This window comes from Panulirus ornatus, chromosome 2, assembly GCF_036320965.1.
Source record: "Panulirus ornatus isolate Po-2019 chromosome 2, ASM3632096v1, whole genome shotgun sequence".
Lineage (NCBI taxonomy): Eukaryota > Metazoa > Arthropoda > Malacostraca > Decapoda > Palinuridae > Panulirus > Panulirus ornatus.
This window is the reverse complement of record NC_092225.1, coordinates 78,925,705-78,931,704: the sequence shown is the minus strand read 5'-3', so window position 1 is coordinate 78,931,704 and position 6,000 is coordinate 78,925,705. Positions and strand designations below refer to the sequence as shown.

Sequence of the window (6,000 nt, the reverse complement as noted above, 5' to 3'; positions counted from 1 at the left end):
ACTGACTTACGAAGAAGCAAGTCATGTTGTCCTACCAAAAGATAAAACTCAACAAAAGGTGGCTTGGGGGAACTCGGGTAAGGCCTTGCGCGAATCAGGACAAGTTTCTTATAGTCTACCATTACAGCAGCTCCAGTTTCTTTGACTAGCAACCCTCACGTATGCATTTTTGTTTTTCGCTGAAAGTCCGTGACCATATGTTCTAATAAAAGCATATGCAGGTTGCAATCATGTATTCTGGGCAAGCTGTCGTACTGTGATCGAAGAACAAGATGAACAAGTAGTAAATTCAACGAAGTAATAAATTCATCTGTGAACAATATGATGAATTATAAGAATCCAATTTATGTTTGGTAAATACTGATAATCTAGTAATTACTTTTTGTGAGTAACTGCGGATATATAGTCTCCCAATGAGGGTAATACTACTCCCTAATCTAACACATAAAACTATAACGTTAACTTCAGTAATAGGATAGTTTCCTTTAAGAAATTCAAATTCGTATTTTTCCGAGGCTACAGAAAGCGACCTCAAGAATCTACTCAACATAAGTCTTCGAAAACAATGTAAATCATCTCAGTCAAAGATTCCTGTAAAACACTTGATTTGGAGCAATAGTTACGGCGTTCACTTCTTTTAACATAGATTTAAATCACAAGAAAGTCTAAACGGTCTCTCTAAGAAAGTTTACCAAAACGCCTGATGTTATCTACGAGCTGAGGTGCGATTGAATCATGTAAAAGAATGTTCAACACAGCTTCCTATCCAATTCTATCTAAAAGAAATCCAAACATGAAGTTACCAAAATAGAACATTCATTGCTCTAACCTACCTTGATGGCGACGACTCTATGAGACAGTCCAAAGGTCCTTACGTGGGAACTGGGAAGTATATCGGCACGTAGAAGCCTCGCGCACTAGCGGCGTCTTACCCACCTTCGGGCTACCACCTTCACGTTCATCTTTCTGGAAAGAAAATGGTATTCTGAGCTATCATTTTCCAGCTTGAGCCGTCTACTGCTTCTGAACTGAAAATCTGGAGGAATGCAAGTCGGAGAGAGGGCGAGGGGTCCTTGTAGAAGAAAGATCCGTTAAGAATCATTCACAAGTATTTAGGACAGTAACGTCCTTGATCTCGATGGGACATAATCATTCACTCAGGTCAGTGTTAATAAGTCTTGAACAACTAATCTGGAGTTCCATGTTTAAGTGAGCCTAGAATGATAAATTTGGATGGTTGGACTGTGTTTTTGAACGGTCAGCAGGCATCTGACACTGCACCTCACAGCAAAGAAGAAAAAAGGTGGGAAGTATAGGGTAGTCTTCAGTGGGATGAAAATCAGTTGAGGGAAAGTGTAGTAACAAGTGGCGTTCCACAGGACTCGGTTCTGGGAACATGCTCTTCTGAACTATGCAAATTACTAATCAGAACTTAAATGATACCCGTATCTGTTCGTAAATTATCTATAACAATCATAGGACAGAAGGAGGACTTAGGACTGTGACAACTTACGACAGAGAAAAGACCAGCTCCAGCGTTGCCAGATACGTCACATGAAATTCAACCTAGCCAAACAAAAAGCGATGGAAACTGTGCACAGTGAAGCCAAAAAATTATTACAAGGTTGATAAGTATCCAGTCTGTCAAGAGAGACCAAATTAGAAAAAAAAAATCAAAGAAATAAACTGTGTATGTAAAGTATGAAAGTTCGGAAAGTACTTACAATATATATTTCCTTTGCTTTGGAGAATATTCATCACCATTTTCAGAGAGCGTACAGCCTTGACAGAGATGGTCTCGAAGAGGCCAACGAAAACCGTACCTGAAACGCAAGAGCAAAGACATAAGGAGAGATCACCAGCCACAGATGTACCTCTGCACCTGTTAGGAGGATCAGGGGAGACAGGATTACGACTTCTAAGATCCTTTATGATCCTAACAATGTACACGAGGAACGAGTCTTGGAGACGACGAGGAGCCAATCAACCAGAGGCACAAACAGGATAATAAGCAGCGAAAGATGAAATACTTGTACAGGAAACCAACTAGTGTTGGACGAATGGATTAATCAAAGTGACAAGGTAGTATATATGATAGAAAAAAAAAAAATACATGATTGACAGTTTAAGAATGGAGTGGTCCCTGAGCGTTCTGTCTCTATGTATTCATAAGATGATGCTTATGGAGCGAGGCCAGGTGGTCATGCTGTATGGAGACGTCGACAGTCAAGCTGTTGCTATGAGTGGACAGCATAAGCGTCAACAGCAAGGAATTATCATGTGGACAGTAAGGGAGTGACACTGATAGAGGCCGGGGAAGATAAGTAATGGGCATCATAAAACAGTGAGACTGAAGTTCAAGAGAAGTTAATGTGTCCCACATGAGAGGACGGAGTTAAACAGCTGACAGACGCGCTTGAGACGTCCAAGGCTCGCTACATAAATCATACAGGCATCAGTAAACCAAATAACCCAGCGAGTGTGCGAGAGATAATTCAAGTGGCGATAAATCAGAGGTTTATCTGTTGATATTATAACTTGGAACTCTGTCTGGATGTCTGGTACGTACGAAATATCATCACTGACAAACTGTTTCACGTCTCGTTCAGTTGTCAGACGAAATCTGAGGTTATATCAAACTGCTGATGTTAGCGTCGCATTTAGGCAAGGTTGTACATACATTCCTCATGGATGTTGCCGTACGACGATCATGCTCGTGACCAGAATGATCTATGCTTCTCTTCTGAATGCTTATTCTAAAATACAGATATTGCTATTCCTTTCCCGTTGACTGTAAGTAACCAGCTGTAAGTAGAATTCCAAAATACAAGGGCAGGTTCACCCGCTCTGCAAGACCTGCCTCGTACTGCGGGAATCAGTTGTAAACAAATCTCCCCACATCTATGGTACACAGTTGTCAGGAACAGGACGCGCAGAACCATTGGTCCTCCGCCTGCCAAATATTTCGCATACTTGTTCTTACTGTTTTAAAATAACATCTTAAATAAAGTTATATTACATTTTATTTTCCTGAAGGAGAATCAGAGGTTCAACATCCAGCTAAGAACGAGACGTACTCAAAAACTACTTCTATTCTCTTCCATGGTGGACAAACTTAAGGCCTCTTGGCTTTACCCAGTAAGTCAACTGTCTTAATTCTAGTACTACCATTGTCGCCCTTCTCTGGACCTTCTCTATTTGTGCTTTGTGCTTATCTAAATGCGGAGACCAATGATGAGAGGCATGTTCTGGTTTTGGTCAAATGTACGATGTGAATAGCTTTATCTATGCTACCTTATCCACATACTTGAATGCAATACTAACAGTAGCCAGCAAACAGTTTGTCTCCTCCTACTGTGGGACATGTGTGTGTGTGTGTGTGTGTGTGTGTGTGTGTGTGTGTGTGTGTGTAAACTCTCATCACTAGCAGTGCCATTTGAAAATTCCCTGGTTATCACTTACCGTCAAAGTAAATATGTAAATAGTCTGAAGATATGTTGCATTTTACAGGTCGATACTGAGGGAATCATACCTCTTAACCTGTTAACTAGAGAGTTATACTAACATATCTGTCATCTGTATACAACACTAGTATTCTATAAACTTAACTGAACAATGAGAAAAAATTCAGTATCTATCTGAAAAAAGAAAAAAATTGAAGTAAATCTTCATAATTATAGTACGTGAAGTTGTGGTGTGAGTGAGTCCAGCTACTCCCGAAATATTTTCCATGATTATTTCAAGTATAAAAGTGTTTGAATATATCATGTCTTTATGGACTTTCATTAAGCTGTGAAATGAAGTCGGTTTTAAATCGTTATCTAATAATTTTCATCGTATTTACTGGGAACCTAAAGGTAAATAAGAGCATTACGATATATTTTCCATGATTATCTAAAGTATAGAAGTGTTTTAATATATTATGTTTCAATTTTGAAACAAAAGGTTTTTGAGCAGAAAAATACCCTAAACCTGCAATTTTCGGTATTTTTCTCAGAAAAATAAATTTCTTTCAAAACCTCATTATGAGGAATATTTTTATTCAAAAAAATGGATTTTCTTGAGAATTTCAGGATAGATGCTTTTAGGTATGCTGAATATGAATCTGTGGTCAAAACCAAAAAATTCTTGTAATTAGTGGAGTAATTAGGATATCAATATTATTATAATTAATCTAAGGGGAAATTAAAGGCTTCATAATAGGAAATGCAGTCATTTGACTCGAAATACTTAACCAGCATGTAAAATAACATCTATATCCAGATTTTCATTTTGAAAGTTTGTCTCATCTCAGCTCTTCTGACATCTTCATTTACCACATGATCAAACTTGATGGTATTTCATGATCACTTTTTCTAAAAGGTGTATGAGAAATGGTATTATCAACATCCATGCAAGCATGAGTGAGATAAGATCTAGTATGATGGTGTACGAGTCTCTCTCATCCTAGTGTGTTCATTTACATGCTGGTGTGGGAAATTTTCTTACATTCTCTAAACATATACGTCTCTATGACCGTCAACACGAAAATCCAAAATCCTAAGTCCAGCTTTATATCATTGTACGACTGCGTCTGGAAGTATTTCTGTATACCTGCATACACAGTCTGTGTATGTGTCTTGAGCATATATGTGTATCGTGGAAAAAATTAAACGTCATATATTTCTTAATATCTATAAAAAATTTTTAGGCTATATACTCTCTAGAAACTAAATCCATGATAGAAACCTTAATGTATAATATAGCTTAAGCAAGACCAATTATTCAAATGACTAGAACCCTCTGACTTGTGTTCACTGAAGCGATTCTTACCTAGATACATCTGGAGCAAGAATGACCAAAGAACTATCTAACATTTCACATATATTGTTTAGACAACATAGGTGGAGGATGGAAGACATCATGACCAGCAGGTGGGGGAAGAGACACAAAAACTGATGAGCAAGATCTACTACAACTGTTCTTTATTCGCTCACTTGATGGCGTGAGCGTAGAGCACCCGGACGGCGTCCCTCGGAGACCCCCTGATCTTTCTTTGTCTGACCCCGCGCGCTCCACCGCCCGCCACACTACTATCATTATCGGAAGCCGCCAGTTATCTCAAGTTATGCGCTAATTGCTCCCGCATCCCGCCCTCTGACTTGCATCTCGCGTTTTTACCTCATTTCCCCCGCATGCTAAAACGACTCTGGTATCAATAAAATCGGATTTATCTCTACCCATTTTGGCTCTACCAGTATACAAGTTAATCTAAAATATGGAGGTCTGTTGACTCTTGACGTTATCAAACGATTAAAGTTGAGGATTTTTTTTTCTTTTTTTTCTTTTTTGGCAGCGCCAGGAAGAATTATGTCGCCACATCCTGGAACTTGTCCTGTGTGGGTAGGACGCAAGGTGGCCCGGCCGGTGCTACCACCACCTTGAAGCCTTTTGGTTTTGCCTGGATTGAGGCAGAAACCATCACTCGAATCCCCTCAAAATCATTTTTCTCTGTCCTGAATTCAGTGATGATGAAGACAACACAAACTCTAGCTATTCTTGAGAACACCTTTGATTTCCCAACACGCACAAAACAGAAAGAAAGAAAACGTTACCTAACCCAACCAGGTCATACTAGGTCAAATCTAACACTCTTTCCTGGGGTTGTAGCTCTGCTGACGTCCTCCCTTACGACTATTCAGCGAAGTCATACGGCCACAACACAGCCCCGTGGGAACGTTATGGCTGTATCGAGTGTCATGTTTGGACTATCATAAAAAAAAAAAATCAAAAGACACAGCAAGGCACACACGGTTGAGGGAAGACATTCCGGTGGCTGGCGGTGGCACGCAGACCACGGCCTGGTAGCGCACCTAACGAGAGCACTCTCATCGGCGGAGATTCCAGCCGTCTGGACCTCGGGAATGTTTACAAGGGGAATCCGACTAATGTGGTTCATAATGGACAATATTCTCTCACGGATAATGATGCACTGCCCTTTAAAGAAGGTTCCCCCTGTAC

General features: G+C 39.8%; 1 long non-coding RNA gene across 1 annotated transcript in view; it reads right to left on the bottom strand.

Annotated features, from left to right (window-relative positions):
• Nucleotides 1-840: 840 nt before the first annotated feature.
• Nucleotides 841-6,000, bottom strand: part of LOC139752958 (uncharacterized) — a 63,129-nt gene continuing 57,969 nt past the window's right edge. Inside the window, exons 2-3 of the long non-coding RNA XR_011713623.1 lie at nucleotides 1,725-1,823; nucleotides 841-966 (exon numbers count right to left, since the gene is read on the bottom strand). This is a non-coding gene — a long non-coding RNA (uncharacterized lncRNA). The remainder of the gene's footprint in view (nucleotides 967-1,724; nucleotides 1,824-6,000) is intronic.